Source organism: Cydia pomonella, chromosome 12, assembly GCF_033807575.1.
Source record: "Cydia pomonella isolate Wapato2018A chromosome 12, ilCydPomo1, whole genome shotgun sequence".
NCBI lineage: Eukaryota > Metazoa > Arthropoda > Insecta > Lepidoptera > Tortricidae > Cydia > Cydia pomonella.
The window spans coordinates 13,810,599-13,830,496 of NC_084714.1; the positions used below are offsets into that span (position 1 = coordinate 13,810,599).

The following is a 19,898-nucleotide window of genomic DNA, read 5'->3' on the forward strand; positions in this document are numbered from 1 at the left end:
ATTTCACTTATACCTCGATTTGCGCGTTAAAAATTAGATAAATGTCTTGTTAGTCTTTTATATTTTCAACGTTTTGAAATTTAGTTTTATGATATGAAAGATACTCAAATTGGTTTCAACATAATTAACAAATTTAATGTTTGTTTTTTAGATCTGACCAAAATTAGTGAAAAGTCAAACTTAAGCAGCTCTATAACTCTTGTATTTATGGTGAAATGTTGCCAGCGTATAAATACTAATTACAAGATTTGTGGTGTAAGTTTCTAATGAAATAAATAATGACCTATTGCTGCCATGTCCATTATAGGGGTGTTTACTATAGGCTATTTTTCAAAAATATGATATGATAAATAAACGTTATTTTTGTATCAGCACATAGGTACCTACTATATACCAAGTATGTAGTATAGGTACTTATTTTATAATAGGCAAACATTAAATTATATTCCCATCTTAATTACCGGCAACGCATTTACAACCCCTCTGGAGTTGCAGGTGTAAAAAAAACTAATAATAAAATAAAAAGTGCGGTAATAAAAAAAAGATGGCGAAAAATGATGTCAAACATCGGATATTGCTGAAAATTTGGTACTTTTACGCAACGCAACATTTTATTTTATCGATATCAAAAATTTGCAACCATATTTCCTAAGGCTACGTTCCTTCTTCTTCTCTTCTTATTTTCATCCTGTTACCCCCTACTGGGGTGTAGGGCTCGAACCATTTTCTTCCACTGACTCCGCTTTCCTACACTTATAATTTATTTAATATTTATAAATTAGGCAAACCCTGAATGTCCGAGACCTATCGTGAAAACTGAAAATCGACATTACGTTATCTGCCTCTCTATCACTCTTGCGGATTCGATCGACAGAAAGGCAGATAACGTCATTTGATTTCCATTTTCTTGGTACCCCTAAGATACTATTAAAAATTTTAGCGTGTTACTTAGTTAATCTGTGCAAGAACGTACCTATTTGTTTATTTATTTATACCTAGAAATTCTTTTTTACAAATAAAAACTAATTATTGTATACAACGTTTTTATCACTTAATTAACATAACTAGTCCACTTTAAATAAAATCAATATCAATGACAATTAAATATACCTATGAGGTACCTAATAATATTTCAAAAACTGGTAAAAATTGTATGGGATTAGGTAAATGTAGGTTATTTAAAAGGCAAATGAAGTTAATGTTCAAAATCTGGTTAATTTCTCATCTACTATTGTAGCCAAGATATAGAGCGATGTAGCTTAGGTAGGTAATTAATTTATCTAAATGAAGAAACAGGTAGGTACAGTCAGCATCAAAAGTAGCGGATCAAACAAGGTTTCTAAAGTATCTACCATTCTGTAACAGCTTAACAAAAGTTGATGGTTCTATATGTAGACCAATTTAGACTGTAAAAGATATAGTTTTGAAGGTGATTTTTAGAGAATTATCTATATTTGGAAAAGTTATCCGGAATATCAGATACTTTTGGCGAGTTGTTCCATCCGCTACTTTTGACGCTGACTGTACTTACCTATATGTAGGTAGATAAAATAAATATTACATAAGTATATTGTTTGAATTTTTTGTCGTCATTAGACGCACTATAGATACCTCTATGGAAATGCAGGAAGAGCATTGGTTAACAAAAAACTTTTGGATTCCAAATTTTTTAAATAAATATTCTGTATTTTATTTTAGCTTATAAATTATGCAAATAAATCTTTGAGCAAAATGGTAACGCAGTGGTAATAATAACAGAGCTTCCAACAGTAAAACAGTTGAATTAAGGAAAAATAAACAATTTTATAATTTTCTCATAAGTTAAATTACCTGAAAGTTTTGCGTTAGAAATTGATTTCAATTTGAAAAGGGACAGATTGAATTTTATTAGGCATCTAAAACTAAAATAAAATTTAATTAACTTATAACTATTCGGTACTTAGCAAAGACAGGATCTTTTATTAGTATACTTATTATTTATACCTATCTAAAGCAATGTCTACGTCTAGTTAAATATTTAGTTCTTTGCTTCCCTGACTAATTAGCTATTCACCTAATACGCAGGTAGGTTGGTTTTATTTTCCACGTGCCATCCACCTGGCGCTTGGAATGAGTTTCAATTAGTTTTGCACTTAAATAGAAATAGGTAACATAAATATGCAGTTATAAAACTTAATTATCTATAGTAGGTATTAATTATTTTTTAGTCGCTAGCAACTCCTACTAATTGCATTAACTCCTACTAATTACATATTGCGATTATCGAGTACTGACTTTTAAATAACGATATCATCTCTTTTTAACGAGCTCTATCATTAATTTCTACAACAAACAACACAAATAAATTGTCAACATTTTAGTTATTCAGGCGCCAGTTAATTACCTGCCAATTAAGACGAGGCATCACCTCGAGAACAATCGCGCAAAAACAATTAAACGATCGTAATTAAATCGAGGCGTGGCCAGGCGTTAATGAGGGGCCTCAGAGGCGGCAATCAACATTAAAGATTGGCGGGAGATGCGGCCCCGCACCCCTCATTACTTATACAAAATACTTAAGACGAGTCGTCCCGCTCTCCGTGCTAATAGATCGCGCCCACTCGCTATCGCCGTCCCGCTTCGCCCGTAGCGTAATTAAGGCTCGCCTCGCCTCGACTCGCTCGGCGGCCCCGCCCCTCGCGGGGCGCGGGCGCACGTCGCGGGGGGGCAAGCGCGCGCGACCGCGTAGTGTGCCGGCGACCGTTGGCAGTGAAGCGTCGCGCGTCGTTACTCCGAACTCACACACACTAACTTTTAAGTTCCCAAGTGTTTACGGTGTAGTTCCTTGTGTTTTGACTGTGATTGTTTCTTCATCTGGATACTGGACAAGTGATATTGTGACTGTGAATGCGATGCCGCGACGTGTTTAGCCGTTCAGCGGGCGATGCTAAAAGGTTGTAATTATTATAATTATTTTCTTGTGAGAATCTCACTGGAAAACCAGAAAATGATTCACTGGCGCAGTATTAACATTGTTGGCCGATAGCCCAAGTTGCCGGAACGGGCAAGATTGCAACTTTCAAATGGCAATTAAAATCTTAAGTGCAAATTGGCAAACCTCATAAAGCCCGGAACAGTGTAATCGAAACCTTATTATAGGTATCTCATTAGACTGTAGGTGTTAGTTTATATGTTAATTAAACCAGTGTTTTATGACCGAAAGCTTATTAACTGGCATTAATGAGATTTTTGATTATAAGAATTATAAGTGACTCGAGTTGATTGCGCTCCGATTGTAAACCGATTCATTACCTACTTTTCCTTTGTGTACACAATCTAATTAGAAATCGTGGTGACAAGTCAACACACAAAAAAGTAGGTAAGTAATCTAAAATAATCATAAGGATAAATAAAGATTGCAAAAAAATAAAAATTGATCCGGGACCTACCTAATAAATGACGCCGAAATAATACAAAAAACAAAACCTCAATTTGTTACTTAATACTTAATTGTACATGTCAAGGAAAAAGAATGTTTTTAAACTTATCGGATAAACTAATAACTTACAGAAATCGTGAATTCTAAAACAGTAAAAACTATCTAGAAACACTTAGAAAAAAAGCTTGCATATATAAGGGTCCTAGGAAATAAGTACCGGATTAAAATGACTTAAAATGTTATTATTTCTCCCTATCGTTGTTCTGATAACAGACTACCGAGATGAATCCAGTGTTTATTTTTAACAATATCGAATTTGAAACGCTTGGCAGCAAAAACATTGACTGCTAAAAATATAAAACGAATGGATCAGAACAGCATCCTTGGGCTAGGATAAATTAATTCCTTATCATAATAACATTTATTTTGGTCCGTATTTATGACTAAGAAAGTATTTTCCAGTGTCAATTTCCTTCCTGTTATGATTAGATATTAGGTATCTCAGGAAATACTTACTTAGTAGAAGTTAACTAAGTACTTTACGATTTGTTTATTTACGAGTATGTTGGACAAAATTATTTGCTTTACTTTTCTAGACATCGATTATTTTTAAATATTACTAGAATATCGGGATATTATGATGATAAAAAAAAGCTTTTATAATATGTTAGTAAGTAGGTATGTAACGTGTATATTTTTTTTCTATTAAATTAGTACCTATGTTTTGGCACATTTATTATTTAATTAATTTTCTGTGAAATCGGGACTATTTTATATACATTTGTGCTTACTGATTAGTAACCTAAATCAAATCATTACAATTAACAAAAAACCCATTCATAACACCTATAAAATAAATATCAGTTATGTTATTCCTTATAAAAATAAATTAATGAATAAACCCGCAGGAAAGATATAGATAAGTATATTAGGTATAATAAATATAGGTATGTATTCCGGTATCTAACTCATTATTTGGTTCAATCATAGATAGGTGCATATATAATATGGTAAATGAATCATAAATCGAGATGAATAGAAATATATATATATTGCATAAGTCATATAACAAAAAATGTATGGACAATAAGTAGGCTATGTAACATATAGATATTTTAAAAAACTGCTGAAAAAAAAACTTGGCCAAAACAAACGCGTCGCATTCTCACAACGGGGCATCCATATCAGAGCCGTTCCCAATCTCCCAAAGATCGATATTCACAGATTGATTCATTAATCAAATACCAAAGATCCTTATCGCCAAGGGAAAAGTATTTAATTTATTACCACTAGGTAATTGATTTGGCTGCGTAGGAACAATGCCACTGTTGGTATGGTAATCAGTTTGCTTAACTTACCTATTCAAAATGGATAGGTATTTGCGAAAACAAGCGTTAGGTGGAGCTAGTGAATTTATTAATAACTTAATTCTTATAGGTACGATGCTTAATTGTGTACAATATTTCCTAGGTAAGATTCAGTTTTAAAAACGATAGCGTAATTTTATTCTTACATAATAGAAATATTGATTGATTTAATTAAAAAAATTTATACCTATCATTGCTACCTAAAATAACACCACATGTACCTATCTGCATGACGATGAAGGTAATATATGTTTAATACGTACTTCTTCATAATAATAGGTATGAAATACGTGCCAAGACTATTGGCATAGGTAGGTACAGTCAGCATCAAAAGTAGCAGAACAAATAACGCTTCATAAGTATCTACCATTCTATATCAGCTTAAAAAAAAGTGATGTCTTAAATATACAACTAAGACTGTAAAAAATATACCTTTGAACGTAAATTTTAGAAATTTATCTAGGTATATTTGGAAAAGTTATCTGGGATGTCAGGTACTTTTGGCTGTTTCATCTGCTACTATTAATGCTGAGTGTACCTATCAAAGGTGCAAAAAGATAGTGAAGCTACTATTGATATTTACTTCCGTGCATTTTTTTTTATTGATTTAATACATCTCAAGCTTATCCGAGGAAGAATATTTTTTTAGTTTAAGTAGGTAGCTTCTGCCCGCGACATCGTCTGCGTGGAATTATGATGCTGATTTATAAAACCTACCCTTTGTCCTTCTCCGGGCCTCAAACTATCTCCGTACGGCGGTTAAAACGTGAAAAAGTAACATTAAGACAAGATTTTCGCATTTATAATATTAGTAGGGGTTTTTATAGTAAACTAACTAGGAAACGATTAGACTTTTGTTTTCAACTTCCTTGTCTATAAATCTCGCCTCGAGTTCCATAAGGTCGGATGTGAAAAAAGTCAACTTTTCAGGAGAGCCAAAACAAAATTGGCAGTTTTGTTTGCCATTATTACATGAACTATGTGGACTAGCAGACCATTCTTTTTTTTATCGAGAAAGGCCTTTTTACCTTCTATTCTGGATAAGTGAAATCGTTGTAGTACTTTTTATACTACCTATTTAAACCTGCGGTATTTATGCTAAATTTATTAGATCCGACCTTTTTATATCTCCCAATTTAACAGTACAAGAGAGGCATGAAGTCATATTTTGACTTGTTTATACAGTTCAGATCCAAAACGTAGTATTGTTACTAAAATTATAGGCAAAACGTCGTACCTATCTATTGATACGCACCTCATAATGTGTTTACATTTTAGATGCATAGTCTCAAGTCACTTACCAATAACCAACCAATAAATCGAAACATTTGCGGGGCAAAAGTATGGATAAAGACGGATGTGAAACTTATGCTTTATAGGTACTTCACGAAAATAAAGATAATCATAAAATACGACCTTAAACACTTTATGTGTCTTGGAAACTAAAAATGATAGAAATGCCAGTCAGTTTGTTAGAAAAATAATTGTCTATTTACTACCGTACCGGATTTGCAAATCCGACGTTATAAAATTCGTGTCAAAATTCGTGTAGGTATTAATTTTTCGTAATTTTTTATCATTACTCTTATAATTATGAACCCATATAAACCAAATTTAATAGAATAATTTTTCTTGAATAAAAAAAACACGCAATTAAAGCTTTAACTACCTGTATCAATTTCAAGATTTAGTGTACGAATTGAACAAATCTGCTGGAGCTACCTATTAGAAATATTGGAATAGGTACCTACTAAGCTGCTGTACCTGCAGTACACTGTGTGTCGTAGTTACAGTGTGTTAGATTCACAGGGTACTGGTATAATAATATCTTGTACAGTCAGCATCAAAAGTAGCGGATCAAACAAGGTTGCAAGGTTACAAAATGTGGTGGTTCTCTATGTAGAACAAATAAGACGTTAAAAGATATACTTTTGAACGTAAATTTTAGAGATTTTTCAATATTTGGAAAAGTTATCCGGAATATTAGATACTTTTGGCGTGTTGTTTCATCCGCTACTATTGATGCTGACTAGGGTGGTCCACGTTTGTATGAGAAAAATTCAAACTTGACTTAAGGTTCGGGCCACCCCCTAATTTTGTTACACGTATTGACAATATCATGCGTGCAAAATCCCAGAAAGATATACTAACGGGAACAGGGTGCTCATAGCACATGAAATATTGAAATAATTTACGAAACCTGTAATTTTTTGAGCAACTAGGAAAATGTTAATAATACAAAAATACACGAGTTTGTATAGTTACATTTATTAAAATAAACACTACAAAAGTACAAACACGAAAAAATAAGCATTACAAAGTATGTACAACAGTATTTCGTATTTTTCATAGCATCTACTAGTGACGTTTTCTTCGGTTCCGTTGATCAATCTTCCGGTAGTGTTCCACTATATGCAAAATGATTTGCTTTTGCTCTTCATTCTTGGTAAGAAGCCTATTATATTCTTCAAATAATTTGACACCTCTTTCACCAGTATCGTTTACGATACGTGAGTTGTGAATTTTCTGTATGCCTTGCACATAGTTAGAAGTTTTGTGCCAAATTTCTATTGGCAATTGCAGAAAAGATTCTTTAATGTCCAGCATAGAGAGTGTTATCAGTGTTATTATCGATGCAAAGGGTCCAAGAGAAGTTACAGAGGTTTCGCTTCTTAAAATAGCAGTGTTTCCTTTTACCAACGAGGACCAGCTTCATTTTTCATGCCTTCTACTATTGCTGCTTTTTCAACAGAAGTCACTTTGTCGAAAAATAAAGCAAAGCCTACTAGTTCGTCGGATAAGTACCAGGACCACTCTTGAAGCTTTGCAATATCTAAATCGACTGATTCACAGGCTACGCGGTTTTTCCACAACTGTAGATCGTTGCCTGCTGCTTCCTCAGCCAGAGGGGCTTCAAACCATGCTGCAGTGTAAATTAGCGCACCGAACTTGACAAACCGAAAAACTGCCTTTTCTTCTCTTTTGGTCAGCTTAAGCGCTTTCTGATCTCTAAACAAGAAAATCTTTTAGATATAAAGTAATTCGCCATCCAACGTGCATGATGTATCGACCCGGGGGCGCCAATGTATGTTATTGGGTTCTTTATTACGAACGATCATGGTGAGTTCTATAAGTTCGAAGTAATCGTCTCGAGCAGGTCTTTCTTTGGCTAGCGATTTCGCAAGAACTTTAAGGGTACTTTTAGCAAATGGTTCTAGATCTGAATCTGTATCAAGCCCTTTGTAACATTAACAACAAAAGAAACCATTTCTTATGAATAAATTCAAGTTTCTCAACGCAGTATTCATGATGTTTAGTCGGTATTCTTATGACTTTTTCCAAACCTCAATCAATTCTTTTAAAACTAAATGAGCAGGGCGTCCTACGTTTTTCTCATGTTTTGGGAATTCGTGAAAACCCCGGAGTACTTGTCGCAAGGTCGGAAGCTGTTAAGCTGAGTAATTGGTTCCAATTCTCGAAAACCAATAAAAAAAATCATTTTCATGTCGGGAAGAAGATATTTTCAAACATTATGTATACACTTGAACTCAATTTTTTAACACTCATACGGTCTTAAGACACCTCTAGGACCCGGAGGACCCCTTTAATTTAATTTTATAATATTAAAATTCACTCTACCACGTTCACATTACCTGTCACGAATTTAGCTCACATGAGATAATTTCACCAAAAAGCTTAAAATTGATACTTCGTGAGCACCCTCTTAAACTCAATCTAGGAAGTTGTAATTTCTCATAAGTAATACTATTGCCATAGATCACAAAATGAAAACATGGCCCATTCAAAAATCGCAAAATGAATTTTTTGGACCACCCTAATGCTGACCCTACAACAAAGAGCGCAAAAATATCTGATGCCATCTTATTTGCCCTTAACAGCTTTTTGACGGCCTCCTAGGCTAGTCGGTAGGACGTCCCGGGTTCAAATCCTGGTAAGCCCATTTATTTGTGTGTTTATCACAAATGTTTGTTCCTGAGTTATGGATGTTTTCTATGTATATAAGTATTAATTACATATCTATATATATATCTTCTTCTAGAACCTACAACACAAGCCTTATTGAGCTTACCGTGTTGTGGTGTCGTGTTCGATTTGTGTAAAAATAATTATTTAAGAGTGTGTCATATGTTTTGCTCGCTTCGCTTTGTTGTGCAAGATTTAATTGCAGATGTCTTAACCCTACTCATCATCATGAACGATCACAAATGTTAGATCAATAATTAAAATTATTAATGGTCTATACGATAGGTATTACAATTCTAAGGAAAATAACAATAATATGCTTAGATTATTTAATTGCAGAAAATAATTACGGCAGGTAGTTAATACCAGTATGAGTGTGAATTCCATACCATTACCCTTGAGTTATGAAGCTATGATATTACGATCTAAATATCTAACATACCCAGAAAAAATATAGTTCACTTCGGCCAAAGTAGGTAATTATTCTACCTAATAGAAATGTTCTTAGTGCTCATGTGGAATTATGATCTTGGTTAAAACAAACGCTTTTTAGTGTTGTATTCTTAAGATAGGTATTTTGATAATAATTCTAGGTATATTCACTTCTCAAATTTAGCAGCAGCGCCAGTGCCAGTCTAACCAGTATTTGTCCTTAAATGCTTTTAAAGAAATAAGATCGCAGCTATGGTTAAATATGCTTCTTATTGGTTTTTTATCGCCTAATTCGATGTTTACCACAGGGTACTGAAAATTCCCTCCCCACTTCCTAAAAAAAAAAACCTAATTAAGTTTTCATAATAACTAGCTATGTTATATTTAAAGTAATTATTTCATGCCTCTCGTATGTAATGGAACGGAAGGGATAACATTTTGTACCTACTTCATAGCAGAATATCGTATAAAGGGTATCTAATTTGACCCTTTGGAAAACTAGCGTATCCGCGAGTGGCGCTACCACTCACGCCATCTATCAGGCGGTAGTGGAACTATCACCGAAACGCCTGGGAAACTCGTCAAGCACAGATAAGACCATCGTGACAGCTCGTTGAGATGGACAACAGATAGGGAGATAACAGTAGATATGTATGTATTAGCTTGATTTAAATTTAAAATTGGAATTTTGATAGCGTGGGTGGAAATTTCGCTTTGTTCAAATGTCAGTCATATTATGTAAGTATTTGCTAATAAAATTTAAATGTTATGGTGCTTCAAATTTTAAATTTGATTCTCTTTATGACAGTCAAATGTCGGCATTTTAAAACGAGTATCTGTTTTTTTTTTTTCAATACAAAATATATATTTTTTTAGTAGTAAATTACTCACACTAATTTATAATGTATTATTTAATTTTTGTGTAGATGAACTAATATTTTCCGCAATTGATACTTTTCATGAAATTAATGAAAAAATAATATTGAAATTCCTGGAAATTACCCTGATCATCGTACCTATTTATTTCTTTAGTTATTTACCTACCTTGCTAACCATTTAGTAGTAGTAATAAACACTTTATTGCACAAAACAAGTACATAACACAGAAAAAATACAGTAAATGTGTACAAAGGCGAACTTATCCCCCTAAGGGATCTCTTCCAGCTAACCTTTAAGTAAGTGAGATAGATACATACGAAATGGTAGTCAAACTAAGATAATATGTACATGACGGCAAGACTTTAAAGAAGTAGCCAACCCTAGAACTAGAACAAACTAAATACTATATGATGCATTAGGTGCAAAGATATAAAAAAAAACTTCATATCCATAAACATATTGATACAACACACACATACATTTATATTTTAATTTTAGTTACAGGAACAGGGACCTAAGTTTACTATATTTTTACTGTAGGAATTTCTCTTTGTATGTGTGACATTATTAGATCAATCCTTTACCTCATTATCGTGACTTATAAAATAGGAACATGTAGGTATTTTATTAAATTTAAATAACGTTTAAACCCATAAAAATTTCCGAATTTAAAAAGTCGCGAGTCACACAGGCCATACGTCCCTTTACCGCATATGCAACCATATATGGCAGTTATAATATTCCAATATTGACAACTATTAAAGTTCAAATAAAATAAAAATTATAACATGCGTTAAGGGGCTAACTTTAAACTTATGTAACAGTTTAACTCCCGTATAGTCACTCTCGTGAGTCTCGTGGCATGTTTCGGAGAGCCTGTTAGTGCTTGAAAATTGAGAACTAGGCTAGAGATAGAGAGATCGAGATCGAGATTTTACATTATATGGTAACGTTGACGCTGGCAGAGGGTACTTATCGCAAAACATTCTTAATACTAAAACATATACATATGTGATAACTAACGACTTAAAATAAATATTTAATAAAGAACAAAAATCCGTGAATTAAACCTTAAAATAAGTATATATAAAAATATGCCGTAGGTAGTCGCAACCAGGACGTCTTCAGCACAAGTACAAAATGATAGATTTATCAGAATTGGCATAATCTTAGTGTAAAGTCACCGACCTGAGGCCGTTGGCACCTCGCCTAGATACATCGCATTACGTCGCAGAATCACAATGCCTCTTTATATTCTACCCGGCCGATACTGAAACATAAATAATAACATCTAAGTCTTAAGAAAAACCACAGAATAGAATAAGGTTTTTTTTATCACAAAAAATAATTTAAAGTAATTCATGAGGACTTGCAAAAATTTCCTTATATGTATACTCAGTTTGAAGTCACTGAATGACTCTTCGTTTCAGTTACTCCATAAAGAAACCTAAATGTAAAGTTAAATACAGTAAAATAACATAAGGTACATTATCACAAAAAATAGAACTGAATTTAAATTTCAATTGAGGACGACACGCGTGAAAAAACCGTTACAATTTGACACGTATCCCTCATTCATCGTCACCGTGTCAACCGTTTACCTAACAAATTGTTCTACAACCGTTAAGTTTTTCAAATTCAATCTAGAAGTGTTCCATTTCCGTCGCACACCCAAATGTCAACAAAACGTGACGCCATCAGAACTAACTTCCGAATTTGAATTGCTACCGAACGTTTCATTGCAGCTAACGTTGGGAAATGCAATTATGTTTGCTTTTATAATAATGATAGAAACTTAATTGTGAAAAATTGTATTTTGTAACGGTTACACCTGGCTGGCGACCAAACATCGCTAATTGAGTTAAGTTGCAAGAAAAATGCATTTCAACTGTCGTATTTGGAAGCACTTTCTAGTTCAAATTCTCTCATTAGCGCAATTTATGTCGAGCGAGCGACATCAATAAGTTTTTCGTCGATTCCGTACGTGCATATATGGGTATGATAATTTGTTTCCGGCGCGTGCGCGGACCACGACAAACTATTACATTCATGGCGTTAGCACGATTTGCATTTGAAATATTTCGTTCGCCTCTAGGACGTACAATACCTTCTCTTCTTAATAATAGATTATGTGCCATATCAGATTTCGTGGTACATTTTTCAGAGGCTCGTGCCGTCTTTCAATAATAGGGCCCATTCGGTCTGCACGTGCGTAGAGAATGGGTAAGTCTTCGGGTTGTATTTAGCCTCCATAGTAGATCTAACGGGTACCATTTATTACATACCTTAGCATCTAGTTACGGGTATCTTGTTAATAAGTATTTAGACCGACACGGTTTCAGGATCTTTGTTGCATTGTAGATATTTGTCTTACTTTTGGATTATTTGCATACTTGACTTCATCTTTTAAGCACTGCACGCCAATAAAAACTTATAAAATCTTGATTGGATATGGATTCCTATTAGTTGAAACTCTTCTCTCTCGCACCTGTAGCTCACTGATAATAATACTAAACTAAAAATCGTAACGGGCTTCCACTATTTTTATTCCAAGTTGAAGTGACCTATAAGTAGGTACAATACCTATATTTGTACATGAAATAAAATTTAAATCGGCAAAGCAATGGTAAGGATATCGCAGATCGTGCACAAAAGCCACTCAGTTGCATAGAAAGTATAGGAACCTCTTCCTATTTGGCAGTTACATGAAAAATTAAAAATTGAACCCACCTAGCGTTAATGAAATAAGCAAGTACTTCGTCTAAAACTGAAAGGAGTAATCAAAAAATGATGGTTGTAACTTAGTACTTATAATGGATTTGCATCGCATTTCTCTGGTAAAAGTAAAATGGCGCGATGCTTTTGTTTTATTGAATAATTGCCGGAGTTTGGGCCGAGAACTGGTTCCGCCAAGGCCAGCCGACGAACTCGCGGCTGTGCTCTCAAATACTCAATCGGAACAATCACTCCGTCCCTCTTAGATCTCGGTCATACAAAACTTGTCCGAGAGAGACGGCGAGATCGAAGTCCTGAGCTTTTGAGGATAATTTGGACCATAATCGTTCTGACTCAGTGCAATCGCGACGCTACAGTATTTAGCAACTTTTTAATAATTTTGAAAAACATTATTTTTAAGTAGGTTTAGGGTTGGTAGTACAATTCTTGATGGGTAAGAAGGGATAGTTAACTTGTTTATAAGGAAATCATGATCATTACATAATATAGGCGTTTAAATACATAATAAAGTAAATGTACTTTTTTATAACCATTTAAACATTTTAAAAGAAGATTGCATAACATGGCATTGAAATATTTTTAAACAAAACACTTTCCTTAATACAATTAAGAATATTTTTGGAAAATGGAACCTCAGCACAGCATATAAATAAAAAGAAATTTCGTTGATAAAAAAACGCCTCACCAGCAATACGGATGCCTCGCGGCGTTTCGCGTTGACATTGCGCGCGGTTTTTGACGCCTCCAACGAATTACGTTTTTACAGAATCGGAAATCGATTGTGCTGTCACCGAATAAGGCTTTTTACTATAGAATATTTGCACGACCGAGCTTTATAGATATTTCTTAATTAGATTTCTGGTGTTGAGCTGGTTAATTTCACTTAAAGAATTACTAACATTTTCAATTCTGTTTTTTTTCAGAAAAACCTTTCTATTTGTGTTTATAAAATAAGTTCTTACGGCCCGATTCGAACTTTAAGATGCGTCAAATATTAGGTATAGTTTCATCAAACAAAAACGCCATTTTCGACACTGACATATCGTATTCAGACCTAATATTTGGCGTCATGCCGTCATGGAAGATATATATATGAATACTTAATTAATATCATCAAGGTTTGTTACGTCTAGATCAATAAATATACATAGACAAATAAAGTACCTACATGAATTATTTGATAAGAGCCGTATCTTGTAATCCTGTCCATATTGCACCTAAGTATATTGTCGGGTACTCCAGTGTGGTAATAAACGGGTTATCTGACAATAATTAGTGATAGTGCCCAAAACGTTATCGCCAATGTTTGCTATTAAATAATCGATAAACGGTCATTGCTATACGGTTAACTAGACAAAAACTTAAGTTGGTAATCTAACAATGTAGGAAAACTCCAAAAATAGGTAATAAGTCGTGTTAAAACCGTATAAGTAAGCATTATTTTAGTTTGAATGCGATCGGTGTCTAAACTGTAAAAATATAAAGTACAATACTCAGCCGTATTAAGGTCATGATAAAAGCAGTAGTACAGAATACGTTTAATGGAAAATAAAAATAAGCAGTAGGTAACTGTTAAAATATGATTGTTTTAAGATACCAATGCGCATTCCTAGTTTGCGCAACCAAAAATAATAAAAAGCAGACTTGGCTCTTAAGTAATTTAATAAATACCAACATCAATTTTTACACTTTACGAGTCCGTACTTGAGTAGATTTTTTTCTTTTTTGCATATTGAAGCTAGTTCGGCCACCTTACGAAGATCATTTGCATAAAAAAAGCATGTCCGCATATTACTAAGTATTTTGAATCATTTAACTTAATCCTGTTAGAAATTATAGTATTTTTTATTAAGTTGGACTCTATATCCCTAGGCATGTATATAAATAAGTAATCCGATTTGCTATGCGCAAGTACTTGAAGTTCTGCCACTTTTCAATGGGCGCCCATCGGTTCTTGCGCCCATGGCCCCATGGGATTCTTTTGATATCGAATTTATAATTTAGGTAGGTATAAATTATATCAATCAGTAGCATTTTTAAAAATAAATTTATTTTGACTTCAACTTGCATATCAAGTGCCGTTTACAATAGGTACCTAAAAAGGTGCATTTAAAACTTCGCCAGCGACAGTGGGATCCATCTTGGCGGCCATTTTTATTCCCTCGATTGTGCGTGAATCATTTCATTATGCATGCGGAGTGTCACTTTAATTAAGTTTTGTGTTTGTAGCATTGTGCTGCTCGTTATGAATGGGACTGCTTCGAAAATAGCTAAGTAATAAATAATCTAGAAAATTCCTACGTTTTAACGTTTTTAATAGTATATTTTATTCAAAAGGAAAGCTGTATGTCAGTAATAAACAGTAGCGTTTGCTTCGAATCTATTTGTTTATTTAAAATATGTATATTTAATGATAGGTATATATGGCGGTGTTTATAAAATTGTAGACGCTTTGTCAAATGATTTAAATTGCCATCTTATGTTCTTTTTTGTTTCATTGTGTAACATTTTTTTTATTTCCCAGTTATCGATTAGATCATAAAGAATTTCCGGTACATTAGGTACATGTTATCGATAATTAAAATTGGTGCCAATTAACTCGTAATTACACTAATTGTAAATCAGCCTAGATTAGGCGGCGTTCCATTTGATCGTGCTTTATCTTTGTTTATGGTTTAATTATGTTTTAATATTGGATACAGGCGAATATTGGAATCGAATGTTCGCGTCAATATCTATGTCTGTAAATGAGATACGGGATTTTAATTAAAAAACTGGACGAAATAAATTGTAACATCAAATACATCGTATTTTATGAAGTAGTCATGCATGTTAAAAGTCTCTCAAACTGCGTCTGAAATGAAAAACATATTTGCGTATTTTCAAATAAAATCGTATTAGTATTTAAACATACCTAAGCAACTCAAACTTTACTACCTATGTAGATATTTTTCTTTATAGTCAATGGATTCTTAATTGCTATTAGTAAGTCCTTTGTATTTTACTTTCATAACGAATAATCTCAAAAAATCAACTGCCCATCATTGCAAAAAAATTAGAAGAATGCTTACACCCAGAGCTTCTTCAATAAAAAAAAAATTAAATGTCCCCTGGACTTGCACCCGACGTCCCAAATTACCCTCCCAAGTATCCCATTGTTCGGAGTTACCAAAAGCAATAAAAACCTTCTTAAAACAATAGTACCCCCGGGCCACTGCGGGATGTGCATAATAATTACAAGCCTTATACGCATCGGGACAGGTGTGGCGGTATTAATGGACTAAATATTTTATTATTAGATTTAAAATAACTTAATAGTGCTGCAGATGTACCTAGCAGACGTTCATTTGTGAAATGTTAAAGATACAGCACTTACAGATAAACGTTAACCCTTTCATCGCTACGCCTATTGTGTGCACCGCGTCATCGTAAACTTTCACAGAATGCATTAAGGTTGATATTGGGCTATAGCCGCGTGCGTCAGTTGACGTGTTTGGTGGTTAATGAGTTAATGCTACAATCAGCTGCAGAAAAAAGTTACCATGTATAGAAGTTTGTATGCAAAGGTGCTAAGCGAATAGCTGACTGTACACAGAGTTTCCAATTTTTTAATCGTGATCTCTTGTATGCATCTTACTACCCATGACCTTTTGCTACAAAAGTTCTTGCGTGCTTTTGATATGTATTAGTGAACCCATTTTATCAAATCCCAACCCAACCTGCACTAATTTTAGTTCATGAGATTTTGTGATAAAGCTTCAGGATGCGGGGCCTTAGGAACTATTTCTTTTCCATTCGTAATTTATCGCTGTGATGACATACTTGTGGGTGAATCAACTTTATCTTGTCACTCGTTGCCACGGTTACGGTCGCCTGGGTTACTCTTTAAACTATGTTTTTTTATGGTATTGAAAATAACCAAACATACATTTTATTGCAGTTATAAGCCCTTCTATTTTCAAAGGCTAGTAATCAAAACTGTCCCTTAACAATGAGATTATGTCCTCAATTTTCCCCACTCAGCGCGCGAGTTAAGCGCGTTTTAATAACATTTTCGGATGTGGTTACGTATATAATTATGTCCATATAATCAACACTGCCCAACACAATTAAGTTTTTGGGAATGCGACAATGACGATTTGATGACGGCGGTAAAAAGGTGGACATGCTGTGTCGCTCAGTAACGATTATACGAGCATTAACTTTTGAGAACCAGTGGTTTGTTGGCTTCAATTTAACTTTGTATACCTACACCTATGTCTAAATATGTCCGAGAGCGCCCCCTTAACTTTGCCATAATATTGATCAAATAGAAAGTCTCTAAGTAGGTACCTACTGGCACTAGTTTAGTTAACTAAAATGTTTCCGTATGAACTCCTTTTTCCCGTTTTTTTTTTAAATAATGATGAACAAATTTTATATGGTCATTAGTGGTTAAGGTTAGACAGGTATTTTTATAGATTCCTTTGCAATGTGGCTATCCAACAGCAGTGGTTTCCTTTAAAACACTTCATCATCATCATCATATCAGCTGGAAGACATTCGGGCTCCGGCCAGAGTTCTGATTTTTCCTGTTGCATTTTCCGGTTCACGGTCGCCACTGAAGAACCTTTCTGCCCCAGTTTCATGAGCAATGTGCCCCGCCTATTGCCACTTACCAAAGTATGGCATGTTGGCTCTCCGAGCTATGCAAACAACAGTGGCTCTATCCCCAAAAATACGTTGCCAAAGAATTTAACACTGATACATTATTGTTGATAATTTTCACAAACGTTTGTATTGAACCTAAACAAAGATATTTTAAAAATAATTAGATTTTCTTTATTAAATGACTGTAACAACATAGTTTAATTTTTTAATTTAATTTGCAAAAAAAAAATCCACCAAAAAATCTGTCAACCTATTTTTGGGCCACCCTTATATAAAATATTATCATTTTTGCGCCTTCTCAATCCGCAATCTTCGTAATGGCATGTCCACGTTGATCTAACGTACCGACAGTTCACAGCACACTAATGCCCGTTGGCAGTTATGTTGTTTCGGTCACATTTAGGCGTCACTATTTAATTGGTGTTGAAAAAATATAATTCCGTGTCTCACGGAAGGCGCTGCTCAAGCAGATTATATCGTGTAAACTACTCTTTATATTAATTACAGTCGTTCCATACTCATTGTTGCGGATGACATTTCGACTCAAGGCGAAAAAAAAGGATTTTTATATTCGAATGAATTAAACAGACCTCACACTGTCACACTTATTCTTAACGATAACGCACTATGTAGACAGGTACGCTTACATTCAGATATAAATTTTAAATTTAAACGAAATGCAACCGTATTGTAGCTAAGATTAAGATGTTTATAGCTTGGCAGTCAAGGTGTTAGTTCGTTAATTAATGTGAAACACGGTTCTGAGATTAATTAGTGCTGTCCCGGCGACACTTACTCGACTATTAATCGAATAATGAACAATTCGACTTACAAATTGAAATTGAAAACCAGTTTTGGGTCCCCAAATATTTTATTTTATTTTTAAACGTTGGCACTGATTTATGGAGATTTAGACTTGAATAGCGCGTATCAATGATAACTTACCTTCATAATGAATGAGGGCAGATTTATGTACAATTTTACATGTCTTCGAGATAATCATAAATGAAAAATTCCACATTTTATAGTTATTTTTAAATACAAATCTAAACTTGAACATAGGTATTGATTAGCGTTTGTGGCTTAAACAAACAAATCGAAAAGATCGGACAGAAATTAGTTACGACGTAAATAAATTTCTACTCAAATATTCCAAATTCAAATATAAATTGTATAAGAGAAGGATGGAATGTATTCACAGCCACGTACGGAATTTCAGTTTATCAAACGAGCGATTATCGATGAATATCAATCGATTACGAGTCAGATATTCCTTTCTAACATTCTAACACGAACGGCGTTAGTGGATCAGACATTCATGTCGCGTAGTTAATCGAAATTAGGCAGTATCGAAAATATTTATACATATTCATATTTTATCGACATATTTTATCGATACTTATTAAAGACCGGCTACCACACGCTCGAGGTGAGAACGATGGCGCCCCCTGCTGCGCCGTTCAAGCTGATACGGGAACACACTGCACAGAATTCAAAATGAAGTTATGGCTTAACGTGCCTTTTTTCTCTCCTCTTATTTTATTTTATAACCCTGGTCAAGTTATACTTGTTATAGCCGACGCACAAAATACCAATATATGTATAGGTATCCAATTATTAAAGGGTACTTACAATTATACATTTTTGAAATACGACATAACTTTAAAATACGGGACTTAATCGCGTAAACTTACGTTTATTATATGCCTGACGTTTCGAACGTGACGTTACGTTCGTGGTCACAGGCAGACCCGTATTAGTTTTAAAATTATGAATGAAAATCGTGTTGTTTTAATCAATATATACGACATAACATTTAAGGCTTGTCTTAAGTCACATATGTATCATTTTTCACTCACACTTATTTGGTATGACCTGCTCTAGATAAATGTTTAACCATAACGCTACCATATTGAAATTTGTATGTTGTGTGTTAGTTTCCGTTAATTACAGTAGCGGTCATGTGAATCTCACTAGCGCAAACAACTTCCGAGCGCCTCACGCCATTTGCTCGCGAGTTGGACAAATATCGAGTGTCAGTGTTTACCGTGTTCGGGTAAATATCGACATCGGAGTTTGCGTTACGCATCACTAGCGCGTGTTTACCGAGCGCGCGCCGCATGGGTGTGAGCACGTAAAGGGTTGCCCACTCGACAACTTCATGTCGATAAATATCCTCGTTTACCTTGTTACCTTAACAAATATTGTCGAGTGGACATTCATTAAACTAGCCTCTTGAAAGTCTTGAAACTCATTATACCTATTCCATTATTTTCTCTTGCAAAATTAGCAGTTATGATTTTAGCTCTTCCTGATTGCTCGCGTTTCTATTAACATAATTCTCTTAGTTTATCTGTAACGAGCAATTATACTATTTATTGCTTTTACATAAATTCTCAATAACTTTTCCATTAGGTCTGATCGTCATCCAT

At 34.1% G+C, this 19,898-nt stretch overlaps 1 protein-coding gene across 4 annotated transcripts in view; it reads left to right on the forward strand.

Annotated features, from left to right (window-relative positions):
- The first annotated feature begins 2,719 nt into the window (after positions 1–2,719).
- Positions 2,720–19,898, forward strand: part of LOC133523661 (zinc finger homeobox protein 4) — a 151,297-nt gene continuing 134,118 nt past the window's right edge. For 2 of the 4 annotated variants that reach the window (XM_061859337.1, XM_061859338.1), the window contains exon 1: positions 2,720–2,933. The gene's annotated coding sequence lies outside the window, so the exon portion shown is untranslated. The remainder of the gene's footprint in view (positions 2,934–19,898) is intronic. The other 2 variants (XM_061859339.1, XM_061859340.1) reach the window with 1 other exon arrangement.